General features: G+C 38.6%; 1 long non-coding RNA gene across 1 annotated transcript in view; it reads left to right on the plus strand.

The window, feature by feature from the left end:
• The window catches only part of LOC132012278 (uncharacterized), a 31,532-nt gene extending 5,735 nt beyond the window's left edge, over positions 1–25,797 (plus strand). Inside the window, exons 2-3 of the long non-coding RNA XR_009402578.1 lie at positions 17,312–17,402; positions 25,092–25,797. This is a non-coding gene — a long non-coding RNA (uncharacterized LOC132012278). The remainder of the gene's footprint in view (positions 1–17,311; positions 17,403–25,091) is intronic.
• Positions 25,798–26,356: the final 559 nt, after the last annotated feature.

Raw genomic sequence — 26,356 nt, forward strand, 5'->3', positions numbered from 1 at the left:
ACTATTCTTTTTTTATACCTTAAAAAAATTTCATTGTAGAAATTCTTTCATGGGGCCAGTGCAGCAAAGAAAGGGTGATATAATCCAGGGATTATTTCTTATTCAGGAGTGGAAAAGTATAGGCCTTCCAGGGTACTAGTAAAATATAGTTCACCCTTACTTTATGGCACCCTAGACCCTATCTGCTGTCTGGGAATTGTCTTGATTCTAGCATGCCCTTGCTAAATAACTCTTAACTTTTCTTTAACTTCTATTTTCCAATCTTTCTGATCATGGTTTGCTCTCTTAGGTACTTGTTAATATTTACCTCATGTTCAGTTATAATAAATCCCCTATTTCCTGATCAGAGTTAGTTACATCTTAATACAAGATTTCCATGAAGAACTCCAGTCTGACAGGCAAAAATGTTTATCTGCGGGGCACCTGGGTGGCTCAGTGGGTTAAGCCTCTGCCTTCGGCTCAGGTCATGATCTCGGGGTCCTGGGACTGAACCCCATATCAGGCTCTCTGCTCGGCAGGGAGCCTGTTCCCCTTCTGTCTCTGCCTGCCTCTCAGCCTACTTGTGATCTTTTTCTCTCTGTCAAATAAATAAAATCTTTAAAAAAAATGTTTATCTGCGATGAGAGATCTAAGAAGTACCCTTGCCTTAGACTGCCATGTGCTGTCCCCAGATCACCTTGAATGTTGCCTTGAGAGCAATGACCTTAAATCCCGCAAGGATTATGCCATATCTGCATTCAGACACCATTAATGGCAGAACATTATTTGATTTTTAAAAAAATCTGAATTTGGGGGTGCCTGGGTGGCTCAGTGGGTTAAGCCTCTGCCTACGGCTCAGGTCATGATCCCAGGGTCCTGGGATCAAGCCCCACATCGGGCTCTCTGCTCAGCAGGGAGCCTGCTTTCTCCTCTCTCTCTCTGCCTGCTGCTCTGCCTACTTGTGATCTCTGTCTGTCAAATAAATAAATAAAATATATTTTTTAAAAAATCTGAATTTGTATTCTGACATTCAAGGTCCTCACCCCCACCCCCTGCCCAGTGATTCAAGCTCAGTCTTCATTTCCAGCCTCACTCACATACCCTATGCTTCTGTTAGGAGAGACAGTTAGCTTTTCATAATGCTTGACTCTTCATCTTCCATGTGGTGGTGCCTGGAGCTCCTGTTGCCAGAACCACGTATGGACCCATGCTCACATCCTTTATTACTTCAATACCACCTTTTTGAAGATCTGTTTTCTGATCCATTTTCTGAAGCTCCCAGGAAAGTAAGCACTTCTCTTATGAAATTTTTTTGCTATCTAGAGTTTTCTACATATGCTCATCTCTTTTCTCCTTAACTTCACTGCCTTCTTCTTGAAGGTTTAACCCCTTTTCCTGACACTAGGCCTAGCATAGAATGGGTAGTCAATATAAGTTTGTGGATTGTGGAACTTTAAAAAAAAATTAATTATTAACTTCTCTCCTACCATTCTATATTCCTAGCCCCTTACACCCTATTTAGCTCATCAAAACAAAACAACACAAAAAAACTGAACAAAACAACAACAACAACAACATCAACACATTTAGAGCTGTTGGTATATTTCTGGCATCATTGTACAAGCTGAAGTCCCAAAGACCAATTTGTTTGGTTCCCACTTTTGAGGAATTTAAAATCTTGTCAGGGAGGCAGAGGTAAATGGATCCTTTATATTCAACATGGCAAATTCTATGGGCAAGATAAATCCTGGGCTCTATGACAGGAGCTCAGAGGAGGTTTTTACTCATTACCAGGAGCTTTGAGATGATAACTCAGAATGCAAAATGTAAGTCAGAAGTTGGAATCAAGAAACACACAGAAAAGAAAAGCTTCGTCCTTACTTGTTAGGGTGAAAATAGAATATAAGCTTTATGTTTTTTCGTTGGAAATAAGGAGGGTCAGTCTGCATGTTGGCCTAAAAACTGAGTCTTCCTGACTGGTAAGTCAGTAGAAGTACAAGTGTTATTTGAGCAGATGTGTTTCAGTATTTCTTTGAAATAAAAAGGGGCCAAATATACTCTTCTGGCATACACCATCACATTATAATCCTTTTTTTTTTTTAAGGTTTTATTTATTTGACACAGAGAGAGTGATCACAAGTAGGCAGAGAGGCAGGCAGAGAGAGAAGGGGAAGCAGGCTCCCTGTTTAGCAGAGATCCCGATGTAGGGTTCGATCCCAGGACCCTGAGATCCTGACCCAAGCCAAAAGCAGAGGCCTAACCCACTGAGCCACCCAGATGCCCCACATTATAATCCATTTGATTGACTGAATGAATGGAAAATAGACTGCAGCTAATGCTGAATGCACTTAAGAACTGTGGCCACTTATTTTTGGACCCTCCATGATGGCTAAATACCATCTCATGGTTTCTCGTTCTCATCTATTTCCTTGTAAGGGAAACATATTACAAGATGTCCTTATAGAGCCTCCATGACAACAAGGGGAGCAATTTAGAGTCCTACATATCTTGACTACTATGTTATTCATAATTTATTTCTTAAATGTGAACAATAATGGTTATCCCTTACCACCTCTGCTTAAGGCCGTCATATGGCTTTGTGAGTACACTCAGTATGCCCATACCAGATCTCTTCATCTCTGGCAGCCTGTTTGTTTTTTTAGAAGGAAAGTCACAATCGTGGAGTTTCACTCAGTGCAAAAGGAAATGGTTAAATCTATGTGCAAGAAACCGTAAAAGCATCACAGTTATTGACACCTGGTTAAATGGGCCTTGGATTACTATGAAATGGGGTTGGAAGAGAAATGACCTGTTAAGAAGTGAGACTTAAATTTCTGTGCAAAAAGTGGTCCCTTGAAATTCGTGTAAGTTGTTTCTTACAGCTTTATTTCCATTGGACATTAGAGAAGGAGTGTGTCACTCTGTATTGGTTTCATCTGATTTTTCCCATCCTCATTTCTTCTATCTTCTAATTCTTCATTATCTTGGTTTTCAGTTTAGGTTATTTTGTTGTGTATATTTTGCATCCTTTCTGGAACCTTAATTTTTATTAGACTTCCATGCTATACTAATCAGAGAGTTTCAGGTGGATACGGATATCGCATCTGGCCATGTGGCACAGGAAGACCATTGTTCAGGATCAGCTGGGCTTCCCCATTCCCACTTTCACTGACTAGACTGAGAGGGTTTCTTACTGGACATTAATAAGGATAAGACATATTTGTATCAACACAAATGAATATTATTTGCTATTTTAATTTGTGTTATCTTGTGCTATCTTCTGCCTTCTGGATTATAAATTCCACATCTTGAGAAGTCAAAAAGACTGCGAGCTCCTTGAAAGCAGAAAACTGTGTTGCTCAAAACACTAGCATAGGGTTAACTGCACTAGTAAACTTTTGTTGGTTAATTTCCATTTTGAGATTATGAAGACTACCATCTTTAAATCCATGAATATACCTATGAATATATTTTCATCTGAATATTCCTCTTTATAACAAAAATATATATAGGCAAATGCATAAAAAATGATCAATTTTGGGTTTTGGGACAATGCTTTTAGGTCCTAATCTGGGTCTTAATTTTATTTATTTATTTATTTATTTATTTATTTATTTATTTATAATTTATTATTTTTTTAAAAGATTTTATTTATTTACTTGACAGACAGAGATCACAAGTAGGCAAAGAGGCAGGCAGAGAGAGAGGAGGAAGCAGGCTCCCTGCTGAGCACAGAGCCCGATGTGGGGCTCAATCCCAGGACCCTGGGATCATGACCTGAGCCGAAGGCAGAGGCTTAACCCACTGAGCCACCCAGGCGCCCCATGGGAATATCAGGCTCACTAATTTAACTCATAAATTAAGAATTCCACCTATCATGTTGTTAGGCAAGAATTTGGGGTCTCATGAGGGCAAGAAGTTAGCCTATTCAGTGAGGTAAGAATCTAATTCTTTGTTCCTTATAAATAATAATAACAATAGTAATAGTAATAATAATATTAGTAACACTCTGTGGGAGTCCAGTGTCTAGGAATATTTTTTAAGATATATTTTATTTATTTGAAAGAGAGAGCGAGCGAGCGAGCGAGCACACCAGCAGGGGGAGGAGTAGAGGGAGGGGAAGAGAATTCTCCCATCCAAGTACTAACCAGGCCCGACCCTGCTTAGCTTCCGAGATTAGACAAGATTGGGTGTGTTCAGGGTGGTATGGCCGTAGACAGGGAAGAGAATTCTCACACAGTTTCCCCACTGAGTGTGGAGCCCAACCACCGTGGGGCTCTATCCCAGAACTCTGAGATCACTACTGAGGTGAGAGAAAGAGTCAGATGCTTAACTGACTGAGCCACCCAAGCGCCCCTAGCCCTAGGAATATTACTAAATGTTATGTAGAAAAAATATGTTGAAAGCATTTGTGTTGCAGAAATTTTGAATTATTAAGATTAGGCAGATTTCATCATTGCAGGGCTATTTCAAACCTTCAATGGCTAATTTGTCTTTTCAAGTTCTGAAAGGTAGACATTATACATAGTGTTAATTCTTTTTTTTTTTAAACTTTTTATTAACATATAATATAATAGCATATAATGTATTATTTGTCCCATAGCATATAATGTATTATTTGTCCCTGTACAGACAGGTCTGTGAATCATCAGGCTTACACATTTCCCAGCACTTACCATACCCCATACCTTCCCCAATGTCCATAACCCAACTACCCTATCCCTCCCCCTCCAACTCCCAGCAACTCTCAGTTTGTTTTGTGATATTGAAAGTCTCTTATGGTTTGTCTCCCTCCCGATCCCATCTTGATTCATTTTTTCCTGCTCTACCCCCATAAACCCCTGTCCTGCCTCTCAAATTCCTCATAGCAGAGAGATCACATGAATATTGTTTTTCTCTGATTAACTTATTTTGCTCAGCATAATACCCTCTAGTTCCATTCACATCAACGAAAATGGCAAGATTTCTTTTGATGACTGCAGAGTATTCCACTGTATATATATATATCACCTCTTCTTTATCCATTCTATTGATGGACATCTTGGTTCTTTCCATAGTTTGGCTATTATGGACATTGCTGCTGTAAGCATTCTCGTGCACTACATTTGTATCTTTAGGGTAAATACCCAGCAGTGCGATTGCTGGGTCATGGGATAGCTCTATATTCAATTTCTTGAGGAACCTCCATGCTGTTTTTCAGAGCGATTGCACCAGCTTGCATCCCCACCAACAGTATAGGAGGGTCCCCCTTTCTCTGCATCCTCACCAACATGTCATTTCCTGATTTGTTAATTTTAGCCATTCTGACTGGTGTGAGGTGGTACCTCATTGAGGTTTGATTTGTATTTCCCTGATGCTGAGTGATGTTGAACACCTTTTCATGTGTTTTTTGGCCATTTGGATGTTTTCTTTGCCAAAATGTCTGTTCCTGTCTTCTGCCCATTTCTTAATTGGATTATTTGTTCTTTGGGTATTGAGTTGGTAAGTTCTTTATAGATTTTGGATACTAACCCTTTATCTGTTATGTCATTTGCAAATATCTTCTCCCACTCTGTCAGTTGTCTTTTGGTTTTGTTGACTGTTTCCTTTGCTGTGCAAAAGCTTTTGATCTTGATGAAGTCCCAATAGTTCATTTTTGCCCTTGCTTCCCTTGCCTTTGGTGATGTTTCTAGGAAGAAGTTGCTGCAGTTGAGGACGAAGAGGTTGCTGACTTCATCAAGGATTTTGATGAAGGTCACATTGAGGTCTTTCAAGCATTTTGAGCCTATTTTTGTGTGGGTGTAGGGAAATGGCCCAGTTTCATTTTTCTGCATGTGGCTGTCCAATTTTCCTAACACCATTTGTTGAAGAGACTGTCTTTTTTCCATTGGACATTCTTTCCTGTTTTGTCGAAGGTTAGTTGAGGGTTTATTCCTTGGTACTCTATTCTTATCCATTGATCTATGTGTCTGTTTTTGTGCCAATACCATACTGTCTTGATGATGACAGCTTTATATTAGAGCTTGAAGTCTGGAATTGTGATACCATCAATTTGGCTTTCTTTTGCAACATTCCTCTATTTGGCGTATTTTCTGGTTCCATATAAAATTTAGGATTATTTGTTCCATTTCTTTGAAAAAAAATGGATGGGATTTTGATAGGGATTGCATTAAATGTGTAGATTGCTTTAGGTCGCATAGACATTTTCACAATATTTGTTTTTCCAATCCATGAGCATGGAATGTTTTTCCATTTCTTTGTGTCTTCCTCAATTTCTTTTTTGAGTACTTTATAGTTCTCTGAGTACAGACTCTTTGCCTCTTTGGTTAGGTTTATTCCTAGGTATCTTATGGTTTTGGGTGCAAATGTAAATGGGATCAACTCCTTAATTTCTCTTTCTTCTGTCCTTCTGTTGGTGTAGAGAAATGCAACTGATTTCTGTGCATTGATTTTTAAAAAATTTTTTAAAATTTTTTATAAACATATAATATATTTTTATCCCCAGGGGTACAGGTCTGTGAATCACCAGGTTTACACACTTCACAGCACTCACCAAAGCACATACCCTCCCCAATGTCCATAATCCCACCCCCTTCTCCCAAACCCCCTCCCCCCAGCAACCCTCAGTTTGTTTTGTGAGATTAAGAGTCACTTATGGTTTGTCTCCCTCCCAATCCCATCTTGTTTCTTCTCCTACGCCCTTAAGCCCCCATGTTGCATCTCCACTTCCTCATATCAGGGAGATCATATGATAGTTGTCTTTCTCTGATTGACTTATTTCGCTAAGCATGATACCCTCTAGTTCTATCCACGTCATCGCAAATGGCAAGATTTCATTTCTTTTGATGGCTGCATAGTATTACATTGTGTATATATATCACCTCTTCTTTATCCATTCATCTGTTGTTGGACATCTATGTTCTTTCCATAGTTTGGCTATAGTAAACATTGTTGCTATAAACATTGGGGTGCATGTGCTCCTTCGGATCACTATGTTTGTATCTTTAGGGTAAATAACCAGTAGTGCAATTGCTGGGTCATAGGGTAGTTCTATTTTCACCTTTTTGAGGAACCTCCATGCTGTTTTCCAGAGCGGTTGCACCAGCTTGCATTCCCACCAACAGTGTAGGAGGGCTCTGTGTATTGATTTTATATCCTGACACTTTACTGAATTCCTGTATGAGTTCTAACAGTTTTGGAGTGGAGTCTTTGGGTTTTCCACATAAAGTAGCATATCATTTGCAAAGAGTGATAGTTTGACTTCTTCTTTGCTGATTTGGATGCCTTTAATTTCTTTTTGTTGTCTGATTGCTGAGGCTATGAATTCTAGCACTGTATTGATTAGCAGTGGTGATAATGGACATCCCTGCTGTGCTCCTAATCTTAGCGGAAAAGCTCTCAGTTTTTTTCTCATTGAGAAAGATATTGGCTGTGGGTTTTCATAGATGGCTTTGATGATATTGAGGAATGTATCCTCTATCCCTACATTTTGAAGACTTTTGATCAAGAAAGTATGCTATACCTTGTCAAATGCTTTTTTAGCATCTATTGAGAGTATCATATGGTTCTTGTTTTTTTCTTTTATTAATGTATTGTATCACATTGATTTGTGGATGTTGAACCAAACTTGCAGCCCTGGAATAAATCCCACTTGGTTGTGGTGAATAATCCTTTTAATGTACTGTTGGGTCCTATTGGCTAGTATTTTGGTGAGAATTTTTGCATCCATGTCCATCAAGGATATTGGTCTGTAATTCTCCTTTTTGATGGGGTCTTTGTCTGGTTTTGGGTTCAAGGTAATGCTGGCCTCATAAAATGAGTTTGGCAGTTTTTCTTCCATTTCTATTTTTTGGAACAGGTTTAGGAGAATAGGGTTTTTTTTTTTAATTTTTAATTTTTAATTTTTTAAAACATATAATATATTTTTATCCCCAGGGGTACAGGTCTGTGAATCGCCAGGTTTATACACTTCACAGCCCTCACCAAAGCACATACCCTCCCCAATGTCCATAACCCTGCCCCCTTCTCCCAATCCCCCTCCCCCCAGCAACCCTCAGTTTGTTTTGTGAGATTAAGAGTCACTTATGGTTTGTCTCCCTCCCAATCCCATCTTGTTTCATTTATTCTAGGAGAATAGGTATTAATTCTTCTTTAAATGTTTGGTAGAATTCCCCTGGGAAGGTGTCTGGCCTTGGGCTCTTGTTTTTTGGGAGATTTTTGATGACTGCTTCAATCTCCTTCCTGTTTATGGGTCTGTTCAGGTTTTCTATTTTTTCCTGGTTCCATTTTGGTAGTTTGTATGTCTTTAGGAATGAATCCATTTCTTCAAGATTGTCAAAATTGCTGGTGTATTTTTGCTCATAATATGTTCTTTTAATTGTTTGTATTTCTTTGGTGTTGGTTGTGACCTCTCCTCTTTCATTCATGATTTTATTTATTTGGGTCCTTTCTCTTTTCTTTTTGATAAGTCTGACCAGGGCTTTATCAATCTTATTGATTCTTTTAAATAACCAGCTCCTAGCTTCATTGATTTGTTCTAGTGTTTTTAATTTTTATTGCATTGATTTTTGCTCTGGTCTTTATGATATCTTTTCTCCTGATGGGTTTGGGGTTTTCCATGGTGTTCTTTCTCCAGCTCCTTTAGGTGTAGGGTTAGGTTGTGTACTTGAGACCTTTCTTGTTTCTTGAAAAAAGCCTTGTATCCCTATATACTTTCCTCTCAGGACGGCCTTTGCTATGTTCCAAAGATTTTGAACAGTTGTGTTTTCATTTTCATTTGTTTCCATGAATTTTTTCAATTCTTCTTAAGTTACTGGTTGACTCATTCATTCTTTAGTAGGATGCTCTTTAGCCTCCATGTATTTGAGTTCTTTCCAACTCTCCTCTTGTGATTGAGCTCTAGCTTCAGGCATTGTGGTCTAAAAATATTCAGGGAATGATCCCAGTCTTTTCATACTGGTTGAGACCTGATTTGTGACCCAGGATGTTATCTACTCTAGAGAATGTTCCATGTGTACTAGAGAAGAATGTGTATTCTGTTGCTTTGGGAGGGAATGTTCTGAATATATCTGTGATGTCCATCTGATCCAGTGTGCCATTTAAAGCCTTTATTTCCTTGTTAATCTTTTGCTTAGATGATCTGTTCATTTCAGTGTGGGGGTGTATGAAAATCCCCTAATATTACTGTATTATTGTTGATGTGTTTCTTTGATATTGTTAAAAATTGGTTTGTATAATTGGCTGCTCCCATATTAGGGGCATAGATATTTAAATTTGTTAGATCTTCTTGTTGGACAGACCATTTAAGTATGATATAGTGTCCTTCCTCATCTCTTATTATAGTCTTTGGCTTAAAATCTAACTGATCTAAGGATTGCCACCCCAGCTTTCTTTTGATGTCCATTAGCATAGTAAATTGTTTTCCACCCCCTCATTTTAAATATGGAGGTGTCTTTGGATCTAAAATGAGTTTCTTGTAGATAGCATTTCGATGGGTCCTTTTTTTTTTTTCCCCCTTGATACCTGTGTCTTTTGATTGGGGCATTTAGCTCATTTACATTCAGGGTAACTATTGAAAGGTAATAATTTATTGCTATTGTATTGCCTGTAACATGACTGTTACTGTCTATTTTCTCTGTTCCTTTCTGGTCTGTTACTTTCAGGCTCTCTGTTTGATTAGAGGACCCCTTTCAATATTTCCTGTAGAGCTGGTTTGGTGTTTGCAAATTCTTTTAGTTTCTGTTTGTCCTGGAAGCTTTTTATCTCTTCTTTATTGTCCATGACAGCCTACCTGGCTATAGTATTCTTGGCTACAGATTTTTCTCATTTAGTGCTCTGAATATATCATGCCTATCCTTTCTGGCTGGCCATGTCTCTGTGGATAAGTATGCTGCCAATCTAATCTATCTACCATTGTATGTTACAAATCTCTTGTCCCAAGCTGCTTTCAGGAGACTTGTACGCTTTATTATTAGATGATGGGGTGTGGACCTATTTTTATTGATTTTGAGGGGAGTTCTCTGTGCCTCCTGGATTTTGATGCTTGTTCCCCTTGCCATATTAGGGAAATTCTCTAATATAATTTACTCCAATATACCTTCTGCCCCTCTCTGTCTTTCTTCTTCTTCTGGGGTCCCAATTATTCTAATATTGTTTCATTTTATAGTATCACATATATCTTGAATTCTCTCCTTGTGGGCCAGTAATTGTTTGTCTCTCTTTTGCTCAGCTTCTTTATTCTCTGTCATTTGGTCTTCTATATCAATAATTCTCTCTTCTGCCTCATTTATCCTAGGAGTAAGAGACTCCATTTTTTATTGCATCTCATTGATAGCTTTTTAAATTTCAACTTGGTTTGATTTTAGTTCTTTTATTTCTCCAGAAAGGGATTTTATTTATGCAGACAGGGATTCTCTAATATCTTCCATGCCTTCTTCAAGCCCAGCTAGCACCTTGAGAATCGTCATTCTGAACTCTAGTTCTGACATATTACCAATGTCCATGTTGACTAGGTCCCTAGCTGTAGTTATTGGCTCTAGTTCTTCTTTTTGTGGTGAGTTTTTCCACCTTGTCATTTTATCCAGATAAGAATATATGAATGAGGACCACCTGGGTGACTCAGTGGGTTTAAGCCTCTGCCTTCTGCTCAGGTCATGATCTCAGGGTCCTGGAATCAAGACCTGCATTGGGCTCTCTGATCAGTGGGGAGCCTGCTTCCCCCCTCTCTCTGCCTGCTTCTCTGCCTATTTCTGATATCTCTCTCTGACAAATAAATAAATAAAATATTAAAAAAAAGGAATATATGAATGAGAGAGTAAAATACTAAAAGGATGACAAAGACACCAGAAAAATATATGCTAATGAAATCAGAAGAGACCCAAAACAGGGGGAGAAGGAAGGGGGAAAAAATATATGTATTAGACTGGTGAATAGAACAGAGCCACCCACTTGATTTTGGAAGTATTCTGGTGTCTTAGAAGGAACTATCTCCCAAGATTTTAATTAAAGAAAAACTTATATATATACACAAAAATAAGGGTAAAGATGGTGAAGGGATGGGATATGACTGTAAAGAAAAAAATTAAAGGGGACTGTAAAAAAAGGAATTGATAAGATAAATTGGTTGGAAAAAAAAAGATGACAGAATGTGATCAGGCTGGAGCTATATTTAAGGTATATTTTGATCTATTAGAAGAAATTGTATCCCAAAATTTTTAGAAAAAACAAAAAACAACAAAACCTAAATGTTTACAAAAAATAAGGTTAAATACAATGAATGGATAAAATATGACTATAACGCTGAAAATTTAAAAGTATTTTTTAAAACAAGCTATTGATAAGATGAAATAGTTAAGAAATGTTAACAGAGGAGAGAGGAAAGGTTAAAAAAATAGAATAAGAAAAAAACAAAATAAAAAAAATTTTAACTTTCCAATACTAAAAGATCATGGGGGAAAAGCCATGAATTCCATGTGTTGCTTTCCCCTAGTTCTGGAGTTCCACAGTTCTCATTGATTGGTGAACTTGGTCTTGGCTGGATGTTCTTGCTGATCTTCTGGGGGAGGAGCCTATTGCAGTGCTTCTCAAATGTCTTTGCTGGAGGCGGAATTGCACCGCCTTTGCCGGGACCAGCTAAGTAATCTGCTTGGGTTCACTCTCAGTAGCTTTTATTCCCTGAACAATTTCTGTAGAGCTTTGGAGGATGGGAATGAAATCGGTGGCCTCTGAATCTCCAGTCTGTAAGAGCCGAGAGGTCAGGGCTCCACTCTTCACTATGCCCTCAGAGAAAAGCAGTCAATCCCTCCCATCTCTCTAGTCTCTGGCAACACTCTGTGCTCACCCAGCCTGTGACCCAGCATTTCTGTCTCTCATGCATGGCCTTGTTTGGCATCTCTAAACCCAACAGATTCCTGCCATGCTTCTGTGGCAGTCTTCCCAGAGGAAGAAGGTGAGTTTCCCCAGATCTGCCACTTGTGGGGTCCCTGCATGAAGAGCAGTGGCCTCACTGTGCCTTGGATCACAGTTTAAGGTCATCCCGAGCTGAGAGTGCACTGCTATGCTCTGTCTCTGTAGCCCACTTCTCTGCTCTGATACCTGACAGCTCTGCCACACTCAGTCACTTCCGGTCTTCCTGTGACCTGGCTGGTTCTGAGCCCCCACTGTCTCTGCAAGGGCTCCACCCCCACTTAGCTTCTGGAGCCACGTCCTTCAGTGAGCAGCCTTATAAAAGTTCTGATTTTGTGCTCTGCTGCTCCACCACTTGCAGGGAGCCAGCCCCTCTCTCCATGGTCTATCTACCTGTGGCTTCAGATTCACTTCTCTGCACATCCTACCTTCCTGAAAGTGGTTGATTTTCTGTTTCTAGAATTGCTGCTCTTCTTCTCTTCTATATCCTATTAAGTTAGGAACCTGTAGGTGTTCAGAATGGTTTGATAACTACCAGCTGAACTCCTGGGACCTAATGCTATATCAGTTTTCTACTCCTCCACCATCTGGCTTCTACATAGTGTTAATTCTAGGATCATTTGGTTACTGATGCAACCCCACACTGAACTGCCTTTCCAAGGGTCTTTTCACAAAACTAGTTCTCTGTATGCCCTAAATTGGGAAACACTGTCAAAGAAATTGCCACATTCCTGCCTCTAGGAACATCACTATCTCCACTCCCTCTTAAGTATAGATAGCACTTAAGGCTTTTCAAAGCATTTTCATATGTATTATGTCATTTCATTTTCATTACCTGTGATTGATGTAGGGAAGCCCAGTGGATGAGAGAAGAGATACATTATTTCAGTATTTTCTGCCTTAGTGTGTCAGAAAATCATTGGTTTGGGTAGAGGTAAAGAGAACACAGGTGCATGGCTAGAGAATCCTTGGGATTGTAAGGGTAGGATTTTTTTCCTGCTTTTATTTTGCCAACATTTTGTTCCCTTTAAACACTACCCAGAGAAATGTTTTCTACTCTGTGAGGTAATATCCACATAGTTTCAGATACTGTCCCATGTGGAGGGAGATAGACTACAGGTAATTTGACTCCATGTCAGTATGACATTTGTCTGTGTAAAACAGACTGACTCAGTATTAGACTGTAATATAATTAGGAGAAAATTGGAGACAAGGTTTGAAATTTAGTCAAAGCATTTTTATTATAGAAGAGAATTTTGTGCATATTTGTTAGAAATTCTTAACATAGACAACTCACTGGATGGTTTAGAAACTTACCTTGGGGGTGCCTGGGTGGCTCAGATGTTAAGTATCTGCCTTCAGCTCAGGTCATGATCCCAGGCTCCTGGGATTGAGGCCTATTTGAGGATCCCTGTGCAGCAGCAAAGCCTGCTTCTCCCTCTCCCACTCCCCCTGCTCATGTTCCCTCTCTTGCTGTCTCTCTCTCTCTTTGTCAAATAAATAAATAAAATCTTGGAAACTTCCCTCTGTTCCTAATTTATATTTGGAAATTCCTATATTTTGGATATGTGTAGTTTGCACTAAATTCTCATTATTGTGTATGATTTTTTTCCCCATTTGATAGTAACATGAGGCTACTTTCTTTGGATGGGTGTAAACATGTTGGGCAAGCAAAAGTTAAGCAGCAGTTAATTATCTGAGTCTGTAGACTTAGTTTAGTAACCAGAGTTTTTTGTTTTTGTTTTTCCCTTGAAGGGATGTTTGGAGAGACAGAGAGGAAGGGGACTGTGAGTCTTCTAGACATCTAAAAAGGCATTTCTTTCTATACATAATCCATTTCTTCCATGCACATACCCCTCCCTTTGAAGCAGAAGACACTGGTATTGTGTAAGGGGAGTAAGTAGTGCACAAGAGAACCATCTCCTGATGCTCCAGAATGACATCCATTTATACAAAACTATTAAGAGCACAAATTAAAAAGTTACCAATGTAAAAAAAAAATAAGTGCAGTGGAGTTCTTCAACATAGTTTCAACATTAACCTTTGAGAAATTACAGGGTGAGTGGCTACAAATGCTTCATAGCATCTGCCTCAACACCAAAGGGAGACAGTCCAGTGCCAATCTAGGGCAGAGGTCCTGTCATTGTACAAATGTCTTTTGTGTCCCCATTGGAGGAAAAAGGACATCTTGGGTGGGATGCTTGCCCAATGATCAGTGCTGGGGTAGTGCACCATGGAGTCCTCTTGTGGCATTGAACTATTTGAGATGAGGAGGGGGCATAAGTGGAGGAATCAGGCTAAGATTCAAACTGTGAGGGAAAGTTGAGAGTCAAACACCTGTGTCTTGTTCTCCAATACATTTCCAGTACCTGCCATGGTGCCTGTACACACAGTCATTTTCAATAAATATTTATGGAAAAGTATATATTGATAAATAAAAATGACAGGCGCTAGGTAGTGCTCCTAGGTAAGTAGCACAGTCATACCCAGATGCCCAGTAAACAAGAAATATATTGAGTGGTGGGGAAAACCACTGTAAGGTTAAAGTTTAACCAGAGACAATTTACATTAGTAGGATAACGAATGTGGATGTCTGGAAGTAAGAAGCAAGATGGGAATCTGGGTGTTATGCTACCAGTCTGAGAGGGCACCAGTGATGAAAAGATGAAACCTCATTGTACCAAATTTTGCTTGGAGTAGAAGCGACATAGTGTTGGAAACGGAACAGAAGAAGACCAAGGGTGTGTTTAGAGTCTAGCTACCCTTATTAAAGGCTTGATAGATTGGTGGTAAACTCCAGCTAAGTACTCTCATGTTTGTATGTTATATGCATGTACCCTTGCATGTGCTTGTTAACTATTCCATAGTAGGGGGTCAGTTCTTCTCGATTAATCTTTATAACATCCCCAGTTAGGCAAATCCCATTAGACATTGATAAAGTCATAGAAAGACCCAACTTGAAATATAAATCTTATTTTATCTCCTATGTAGGTAGTGCTCCTAGGTAAGTAGCACAGTCATACCCAGATGCCCAGTAAACAAGAAATATATTGAGTGGTGGGGAAAACCATTGTAAGGTTAAAGTTTAACCAGAGACAATTTACATTACTAGGATAACGAATGTGGATGTCTGGAAAAACTCATAATTCAAGTGACAGGCCAAATTGATTCTTTCTGGTTCTTGTTTTATCACCGTTTGTCAGTTCTCTAGACTGTTTCGAGAAACAAGAGGTTTAAGACTGTGTCATTCTCATCAACTATCATATTGCATTAGCAATGGTTGTAGCTCTGGTTTCTATTTATACCATGGGACTGTTTTTAGCAAATCTAACTTGTGGCAGTTTGCCCATTATTTACATGTTGCTTTACAGCACATTGTTAATGGAGAACGAATGGCTTGCTTTTCCTGAGATGAGAACAGAAATGTCTGGGTTATCATGGGACTGACCATGTGTACACTTCACTTGTCACCATCTTATTAAGTCAATTTCCTAAAAGGAATTGCCAAACTTCTTGGAGTGCACATTTATCATCCATACATGGGAACCATTAGACTACATAAATGCTGCCTTTTTGGAGTCATCTCTGCTTTATGTTCACTGGGTGGAGTTACTCAGTAATATAAATAAACCACAGACTAAGTCTTAGACAAAAAGTTCTTTGGACTGGGGAATAATATAATTTTAAAAAATGTGTTTGTTGCTTCCATGTGAGTTTTTGTTTATGTTTTGGGTTACAGCCATTGCCACCATCGTGCAAAGGCCAGAAAGAAATCTAATCGGGTGTTGCCCACAGGGATTGTGATTTATTATAGTTTTCAGTTTTCACTACATGTTACTGAGTCAATAGACCCAGATGCAGAATACCTCCACTGGAGAGATCTAAGGCACACGCATTCAGAAACATTGTTTCATAATTAAAACATGGTCCTATCTCTTTAGATCTCTTTAAAGATAAAATCTCCTTTAAAAATGATCCCATTCTTCTAATTAGGAGTTTCCCCAATTCTTTCTCACAAATATTATGTCTAGTTTTGGTTTCCTGGAAAATATGTGCCCAATAATCCTTTTCTAAACATATAGTTAATATGATTTCTTACAGTTCTCTAGCTTACATCTATTTGCCAGCATATCTGCTCCTTCAGCTATGTAGAAGAAATTAAATTCTGCAAAACAATAAAATTTTCAGAGCGCAGCTGGGAAGAAATTCCATTTAATTCTCTCCCATGTTTTCTTTAAAGTCTAGCCCTGTACCTCTCCTAGCTGCTTCACTGACTGTCAAATATTTTTATTCTTCTCTTTCTGGTGCCTTCTGTATCCAGGCTACTGCTGAGTCCTGTTTATTTAGTCAACATTTCATTCATATATCCATTCATTCAGCCTGTATTTATGGAACCTATGTGTCGTGCATGCCAAGGGTTAATCTCAGGGCATCATGGACACTGCTGTCTGTGCTACACATTCCCTTTTACTACCAAAGTAGAATCTAATCCCTTCTCATTCCAACCATTGAACTTCCTGTTTTGGGGATTCAGAGTAAGAGCCACCGTGCACAGTGGGCTGGCCTGCTGTAGCTTGGAGTACATTAAAATAGAGCCATTCTCCTGTCTAGTACCTCAGTCTTGTTTCTTGGTTGTTTGACTCCTTTCACTCTTTATGATTGGTTACAGGGGTAGGCAGAATAATGGCTTCCCAAAGATGACTATATCTTAATCCCCCAATCCAGTGAATACATTGCCTTGTGTGGCTTGAGAGACTCTGCAGATGTCATTAAGCACCTTGAGATGGGGTTATCTTGGTTATCTGAGTGGGCCCAATCTGATTACATGAGCCTTTAAAAACAGAGAACTGAAGTAGGGGAAATTGGAGTGAGAGATGAACCATGAGAGACTGTGGACTCTCACAAAAAAACTGAGGGTTTTAGAGGGGAGACGGTGGGGGGAATGGGTGAGCCTGGTGGTGGGTATTAAGGAGGGCACGTATTGCATGGAGCACTGGGTGTGGTGCATAAACAATGAATAAATAAAATTAATTAATTAATTAATTAAAAAAAAGAGAGAACCTTTCCTAGCTGTGTTAAGAGAAAAAGATGTCAACAAAAGAAGAAAGGTCAGAGAGATGCTACCTTGCTAATTTTGAAGACCATGCCAAGCAATGCAAATGGTGGCTAGAAGCTAAGAAATGTAAGGAAATGTATTATCCTGTAGAGCCTTTAGAAAGGGACAAAGACATGCTGATTCCTTCATTTTATACAGTGAGGTCCAAGTCAGACTTCTAATTTACAGATCTGTAAAGTAATACATTTGTGTGTTTATAAAGCACTAATTTGTGGTAACTTGACAGTAGCAATAGGCAATTAATGCAGCTCTGTTTCTAGCCATGGCCTTTTGTACTTTTCAGATTGATTTTTAGCATTTTCTGCCTAATGCCTGCCTGCTTTCTCTCCTCAGATGTCTACCTTCAACCCTTCTTGACTTTCAAAGCGAAGGCATCTCCCATGTCTTGATGTCTGCTACTGATTGTGCATTCTTCTTCTTTTAGGTTTGTTCATTTATTTGTTTTCTGCCAATAGTTTCTCTAACCTCTCTAACTATTCTTCCTTTTTGTAATACTTTCCTCTTTCAAAACACTTTCTAAATTAGTTTGAGTTTCAAGACTTTGCATTTTCTGACCCAAGCTATCTTCCTGACCCTGCCTTCTCCAGTTCTTCATAGTCAAGCATGTTCCGGTTAAATTGTACTGCTCACTCTTCTCACACATAATCTTGACTTCAGAGTCTTGAATTAGTCAGGATAGGCTAGGTCATGCTGTAGAAAGAAAGACAACCTCAGTATTTCAGTGGTTAATGAAATGTCCACGTGGGTCAGTTGAGGGCTCTTTTCTACACTTTTTCCTGTGCCTGAGGGAGCAGCTACCACCTCAGCAGTTGCTGAGAGGTGTGTAGGAAATCAGGAATTATGTTCAAGCAACAGGTAATATCTGTTCCTTTGACTTTCATCCTGTTCTCCAGAACTGGCCGCATGATCCTGCCAGAGAGGACTAAAGGGTATAACCCCATCAATTACGTGGACAATGGCCATTGCTATCAGTCTGTAACCCTCTACAAGAAGGACTGGGGAACGACTTCCCATCTACCAAGTCTGTCCATAGTTACGTGTTCCTGCAAAGAAAGTTTGTTGGGATGCATCTGGTCCTGAAAGAGTAAATGGTTAACTTTACTATAGCCTCAACTTTTCTCCCTAAAGGATTACGAGAACGTAAAGGGAAGAAAAGGTTTATTCATTCAATTGCCACAATTACATGTGGAACTCCTACTGAATGCAGAGTATAGTTAAAGGCTTGGGAACCATAATGATGAACTAGATGTCCTGCAGGGATACAGGTATGGGAAGGGGCTTTGTGGTAAACTGCTCTCCCCAACTTTGGCAATCATGAAGTTGATGATCAAGAAGGCAGGTAGGACAAATAAAGGAGTGCATTGAGCTTATCGGTTTTGCCCAGGATTTGTATAGGCCTTTGAAGATAAGTTTGTTCTAGTTTACTTCACAACTTCTGGAAGAACTTACAAGAAATGGAATTTTATAGAATTTGAAAACTATCTGAGGAAGCATGTGCTAGAGTGGCAAGAATACGTGCTTTGGGGTTAGGTATATCTGAAATGGATTCCCAGGTCTCCCCTACATTACTGTGTGATCTTGGGAAAATTAGTTAATCTATCTGAGACTTTGTTTTCTTGTTTATAAAATGTGTAATAAAGTGCTCAAAAGATGAATGAGATAAATGTAGAAAATGCCCTTATCTTGGGACTGGCATAATCAGGCTCTAAATAAACACTGGGTTCCTTCAGTTTCTTTTGTGAGACTTAATAGTAACTAATATTTCATTTTACTTTGTACCAGATTCTACAGAGCACCATTAAAAAATTATCTCATAAAGAAATTTATTTCATATAAGTTTGGCCATTTTATGTAGTTTCCTTTCCTTTTTTGACAATTTTTATTGAGATATAATTTACATACTATAAAATTCATGTTTTTGAGATATTTTCGTGATTGTTATATTAACAAAATTGTGTAACCCATTTAATTACATGACATTTCATCACTCCCAAAAGACCATTAGAAGTCACCTGCCATTCTGTCCTTCTCCAAGTCCCTGGTAACCACTCACTAATCTACTTTCTTTCTGTATGGACTTGCTTGTCCTAGACACTTTATATAAATGGAATCATGCAATCTGTGGTCTTTTTAGTCTGTATTCTTTCACTTAGCGTATGTTTTCAAGGTTCATTCATGTTGTAGCATGTATGTGCTTAGCATTGGTACTTTGTACCACCTTTTTATTGCTATACTACCTTTCCATTACATGGATATATACCCTATTTTTGTTTATCCATTCATAAGTTGATAGACATTAGGATTGTTTCCACTATTTGGCTGTTATGAACATTGATGTATGTGATTTGTGTGGTCATATGTTTTCATTTCTCTTAGGTATATCCTAGGAGTGGAGTTTCTATGCATTGCGGTAACAAGTCACTGTTTGAGGAAATGTTGGACTGTTTTCTAAATGGCTGCACTATTTTACACTTCCACGAGCAATGCATAGTGGTTCCAATTTCTCCAAATTCTTGTCAACACCTGCTACCTTTTTTATTATGACCCTATTGTTTGTCTTCTGACTACAGCCATATTAGTGAGTATGAAGTAGTACTTGTTAGGGTTTTTATTTGGATTTCCATGGTGACTAATGATGCTGAGCATCTTTTTATATGCTTATTGATCTTTTCTATATCTTCTTTATTAGAGAAGTTTCTATTCAAATCAGTTTCTTTTTACACCATCTCCTCTTGTTTTAAATTTTGTTGTTTTTCTTTATATTGCTAGTTTTCCTGGTTATTCTCAAGTGAACACAGAAGTGGGGTTTGAGTGAGATACCAGTTTCTTATCTGCATGATATTTTTTCATTTTGGGGGAGGGGTGGAGGTAAGGGAGAGGTAGAGGGAGAGGGAGAGAATCTTAGGCAGGCTTTAAGCTCAGCACAGTGTCGGCCTCCATCTCAGAACCCTGAGATCATGACCTGTGCCAAGACTAAGAGTTGGATGCTTAACTGACTGAGCCACTGAGGTGTCCCTCCTGCAAGCTATTTTGAAGGCAGGAAAACTGAACTTTGAGACTTAGATCTGGGGCCTAGATCTGGTTCTGTCACATCTGTCTGTTAGACCTTGGACAAGTAGTTGTGAGCGTCAGCCTCATCCTATTTAAACAGATTTATTCTTCTTAATCCACAAAATAGCACAAACTATGTCTCAGATGTGGTGCAAGTTTCTGGAAACAAAGATGTATAAGGTTTAGTGCCTGTGTCTGATGTATCTTAATATCTACAGATATTTAATTGAAAAATTTTTTTTTTCTTAGAGAAAGCTTGAGCGACAGTGGTGGTGGTGGTGGGGAAGCAGAAAGTGAGGGAGAGAGAGGATCTTAAGCAGGCTCCAGCCCCAGAGTAGAGCCTGAAACGGCACTTGATCTCACGACCCTGAGATCATGACTTGAGCTGAAATCAAGAATTGAACATTTAACCACCCAGGCACCACACTCTCTAGACATATTTAAATGGATATTATAATGTAACAAGATGCAGTTACAGGGGAGAGAATCAAATACTGGAAGCTCCAGTTGGAAGCTCCTTGTTGGAAGCTCCAACAAGGGGGCACCTTGCTATCTCTGAAGCCATCTGAGGTGATTTCAGGAAAGAGTGTAATTGAAGTGTCTTCCCACATTTAAATTCCCTGAATCGAGGGTATCCTTCTCTTTCAGTGCACATATTTTTTTATATTAAATAGAAAGATTATATTTGTACATCAAAATATACATACCTCCAATTATTAATATTTATTGAGTTCATTAGAAAAACTAATAATAGAGTGCTTTCCAGTTCTTGACTCTCAGTGTTGGAATCAAGCTAACTTTAAGTCTCTAGTGTATGTTGGATGAATGAATCATTTTATATAGAAGGGGAAATTACAGGCTAAACTTTTGGAGGCCTCAAGTATCATTTTTCTTTTCACACTTGAGCTTCAAATAATAATAAGGTTTAGTTTTAGAGCACTTTAATCCTTAATAGGAGAAATTGAGCTTCCTTATGGAGAATTCTATAATGCTCATTGTTAGTAAGTAGTCATCATTCCCTCTTATCTGGTTAGAAAGTCCTTTATACATTTAGCCAAACTGGCTACAAATCTGTTCCTTTTCCTCCAATATTACAGGGGCCTTTAAGATTGAAAGGTTTGGAGAGTCTGTAAATGGAGGAAAGCTTTGGAGTCACTTAAGATTTCAGCCGTACATTTTATAGAGGAGCAACTGAGCGTCAGTTATGTCAGAGGATATTGTCCAGGATCCTGGTGTCCAATCTCCCCTTTTACGGGTTCCTTTCTCTCCCATATTCTTTTTGTTTTCTCCCCCCACCCCCAAATCAAGTTAAGATTGAATAAGTGGTGCGAACAAAAGTGAATCTTAAACATTTTTTCAGTTGGCTTGAGGTATACAAAAGAGTATTTTGAGCTCTCAAATGCCTTAATGGACTTCCAAAAAGTCTTCCTGAGACTGAATTTGTTAGTAAAAAGCTAGAGTTGCAATAACAAAATATCATAGACTGAGTGGCTTGGACAAAAGGAATTTTATTTTCTTACATTTCCGAGGGCTGGAAGTCTGAGATCCTGGTCAGTTTCTGCTGAGGGCCCTCTTCTTGCCTTACAGATGGCCACTTCCTTGCTATGTCCTCACAGAGTAGAGAGAGACAGAGAGATCTTTTTTTCTCCCTCTCCTTATAAGGCCCTTGATCCTATCACATTAGGAAATTTCCCCTATAAATTCTTTGAACCCAAAAGCGCTATCTCCAAATTCAGTCACATTGAGGATTAGGGCTTCAGCAAGAGGATTTGGAGGGGATACAGTTCAGCCCATAGAACTAATGGACTTGTTCTTTAGTTTAACATTTCCTCCATCTTTCCCTTCCCCTCTCCTCTCCTCTCCTCTCCTCTTCTCTCCTCTCCCCTCTTCTCCCCTCCCTCTCTTTCTCTCCTCATTCCCTCTCCTCCTTTCCTTCCTTCTCCCTCTTTCTTTCTCCCTTCCCCTCACTTTCCTTCCCTTTCCCTTCCTCTCTTCCATCTTTCTATCTTCCCTCCTATCTTCCTTCATTCCTTCCTCTTTATCTCTTATCTCTCTTTTTCTTTCCTTCCTTCCTCTTTTCTTTTTTTTTTTTATTTCTTTTCTTTCTTTCCTCCCATCTCTCTGCCTGTCTTCCTTCCTTCATCCCTCCCTCCCAACCTCTCTCTCTCTTTCTTCCTTCCTTCTTCACTCCTTTTCTCTCTCTCCCTTCCTTCCTTCCTCCAAACATTGTGTGATGGCGTGTGTGTATGTATGATAACTAACATACCTATTACTATTTCCTAACCAAATTTAAAATTGTTTCCAACCACCTTGGAGCTTCTATTTGAACTGCTACCATGAAGGTGAGCAAAACCAGGGCACTGTAAATGCTCTTAATGTAGTAAACAAGCATTGGCTCTGTTATTATTCAGAATGTTCAAGCAGGATCTAGTTTAGATGACTATATCAGGGACAGGCTAGAGGAAGTTCTAGCACTGCATAATTGTTGGAATAGATTACTTTGGAGATTACTTCCAATGTTAATATTTTATTATTCTTGGCAGAATTTTTGGATGGATTGTTTGCTTTTTCTTTCCTAATGAATACCCTTGATGGAGGAGCTAACAAGCAATGAAATGTCCCCAAATGCAGAAGGGTGCAAAGACGAAAGCTAGGTTTCTGGAAAATCCACTGTCAAAATACGGATCAAGAGTTGGCTGCATCATTAGTGATGGTCAATAAGTTGTGATAATTTTGGAACATAAATATACTAGCATTAAAAGGGGAAGATACTATTGACACCCCAAGAGCAATGGTTAGTAAAGTGAAACACAGAAACAGCTACTAATACAAGAAGGTTTTACGTGAAAAGGACTGCTAACATTATTTATTGAGTTTATTCAATATTTTGATATAAGGGAAATGTAAGGAACATTAACTACCATCTTTGAAACAAATATCATAGCTAATTTTTCTCAAATATTAGGTGACTATTATTTCAGAAATTTGTGAAGTCCTTAGGAAATGAAATCATAACCTAGAAATATTTCTGCTCCCAACATCTAGCACAATGTCTCACAGAATGGAACTATATGGTAACCATCAAATGAATGAATTAATGACATTGGAATAAAATGGGTTATTTACTTCTGTATTTATTTAAAAATTATTCATTTTTTAAAAATTTTTTATTTTTTATAAACATATATTTTTATCCCCAGGGGTACAGGTCTGTGAATCACCAGGTTTACACACTTCACAGCACTCACCAAAGCACATACCCTCCCCAATGTCCATAATATACCACCCCCTTATTTTTGAGTGTATTTTTGAGAGCCTTATTGAGTTTTCATTGACTACAGTCACCTGTGTATATTTATAATGTAAGATTTGATAAGTTTAGATATGTACACTCATGAAACTATTATCACAACCAAGATGGTGAACACATATATTGCTCTGCAAAATTTCCTCTTGCTCCCTTATAATCTCTTCCTCCAAGTGGAGATGCAATGTGGGGGTTTTGGGAGGTAGGAAAAGAATAAATGAAACAAGATCAGATTGGGAGGGAGACAAACCATATGTGATTTTTAATCTCACAAAACAAACTGAGGGTTGCTGGGGGGAGGGGGGTCGAGAGAGGGTGGTGGGGTTATGGACATTGGGGAGGGTATGTGCTATGGTGAGTGCTGTGAAGTGTGTAAACCTGGCAATTCACAGACCTGTACCCCTGGGGATAAAAATACATTATATGTTTATAAAAAAATTAAAAAAATTAATTAAAGAAAAAGAAAATGGGAGGATGCTGGTCATTTAAAAAAAAAATAACTTCCTTCTTCTTCTGTCCATATAACTTCTCTCCAGGCAACACTTAATCTTTCTTTTAGTAATTAGATTTTATTTTCTAGAGTTTTCTATAAGGGGATTCATAACACTTGTGCTAATTTTTTTTTTTTTTTGGTGTGTGTATGTCTTCTTTCACTTAGCATAATTATGCTGAATTTCAGCCATGTTGTTGCATTGTTGTATATATCAATAGCAGAAGGAGATGTATGTCAGTTATGATTTTGGGGCAACTTCAGCAGGGATACAATAGCTCATCCCACTAACTCTTCTCCTGTAAGTTGTATTGGAAACTGCAGCCAACTAGAATCTTGGAAAAGCAGGGACCAGATGGGGTAAACTTAAGTGAGAAGCCAGCAGACTGAGCTGGGCAAGGGTAGGACTGTACAAGATGCTGGTGGCACCCTTCTCAGATCGCTTTTACTAGGAGTGTATGTACACCGGCGCCCTACTGCTGCAGATTCTGACTGCTTATGGCTCACACCTGCACATTGTTCTTTGCAGAATGATCCAGGACTGAGGGAGATGGCACTTTTCTCTCTCTGCCTGGGACAGTCCCATGGCCATGCAGTAACTATGCGGGGATATAACAGCCCAGCCTTTCTTTCTGGATAGGAGAACCTTTTAATACACTTTATCCTCCAGTGTACTCTGTGGAATCAGGGTGAGGCTAGATGTCCTCTAAATTCACATGGCTGACTTGCCTTTTCTTCTGCTTTAGCTTGATTTAGCTTCATTGCCTCTATAAGTTTCTCCTGAGAGTGGACTATCAGTAAATGATTTGTGCAGGAATTCCTCTTTCAGTCTCTGCTTCTAAGGAACGTGACTTCAGGCCCTCCTTTGCAAGCACTTCAGATTGTAGTTAATTTAATTACTATTCCTTAATCAGTTATTAATTACCTTAATAAACACTGCCCAGCAGTGTTCTAATAAATTGTTGAACTCTCTCATACTCTGTTCTTCTCTTTCTCATTATTTTTGTTTTTCTAATATGTACATCTTTTTATTCCTTTACTGACATTTGAGCATGTTGTTGGAAAGAGGAGTTATATGTGTGTGGCCAGTCTTACAAGGAAGTTTAAACTGTTACAGACATTCAGGTTTATTTTGTATTTTCTACTAAATGTGCCATTTCCATTAGATATTAAAGATTCCATTGAAAACTTATATACATGAAAAGAACAATAAAAATTAGAAATTTTTAATTTTTTAAAAAAGATTTTATTTATTTATTTGACAGAAAGAGAGAGACAGCGAGAGAAGAAACACAAGCAATGGCAGAAGGAGAAGGAGAAGCAGGCTTTCCGCTGAGTAGGGAGCCTGACACGGGACTTGATCCCAGGACCCTAAAACAATGACCTGAGCCGAAGGCAGAAACTTAATGACTGAGTCACCCAGGCACCCCTCTAATGCTTTAATTTATAAACAAGATTATCAGGAATTCCAAGGAACAGTGTGTTGGGATGGAGTCACCCATTTTGCTTTTAGGTTAGTGTTTCCATGAAACATTTCATTTAATACAGGGGCATGTATGAAATGTCTGCTTTGAACAGGTTTATTGATCTCTGCTAGAACAACAAATGCCAACACTTTTATTAATGAGGTAAAATGGGTCATTAAGGTTATAATTATATGCCTCACTGAATGTTCCCCAAGTTTATCCAGCTCAGTATTTTTATTTTAAAAATATTTAATTACCATGGTCATTTTTCTTGGCTTACAATAAGTGTGTGTGTGTGTGCATATCATTTATGTATATGTGATGCATATCACAGTGACTTGATGATGATTAGCCTAAGACCTATTTGGAGTTCTTGGAGAATGTTCTATCAGTTATTTGTGGATCAGTCTCTACTGCACTGTGCTATATCTATTTGTATATGTCTTATTTCCATACAGAGTTGAAGGCAAGAGTTAGATCTTATTTATCCTTCTGTTCCTATGGAGTCTGGTATATGTTGATATTCAACTGGATATTACTTTGAAACAAAATAAAACAAAACAGAAAAACCTAGCAGATGTCTCTGCGAAATTTCCTAATCACCAATGACTTGCCAGTTAGTTGTGATATCTCTCAGTCTCTCATCTTCTGCAGGCAAATAGTTTCTCTTGTCTCTCCTAACACTTTCTCATCCTAAATAAAATTGGATACAAGACTGTGGCACAGTTGGTTTGAGTGCAAGGCACCAGAGCACAGCTCAAGTGAAGTCATTCCTGATGCAGCTGGCTGGTTCACAGTCATTCAGTTTCACTTCACAGAGGCACAGTATTTATGTTCTTCCTTCCACATCTGCAGAACTCCTTTCAGAGTCAATGAGAATTACAGGCTTTTAGCACATGGAGACATTGTATGAAACTTCACTTTATGCTTATTTAAATTTTTTTTTTTATTTTTGCCAAAGGACAGGACTAAAATTTGGGTGATACACAAATAATGTTATAAAATATACATAATCAAATAACTTCAAAATTGGAAGGACTTTAAATTTCATTCACTTGAACAAA

The sequence above is a fragment of the Mustela nigripes genome, chromosome 2 (genome assembly GCF_022355385.1).
Source record: "Mustela nigripes isolate SB6536 chromosome 2, MUSNIG.SB6536, whole genome shotgun sequence".
Lineage (NCBI taxonomy): Eukaryota > Metazoa > Chordata > Mammalia > Carnivora > Mustelidae > Mustela > Mustela nigripes.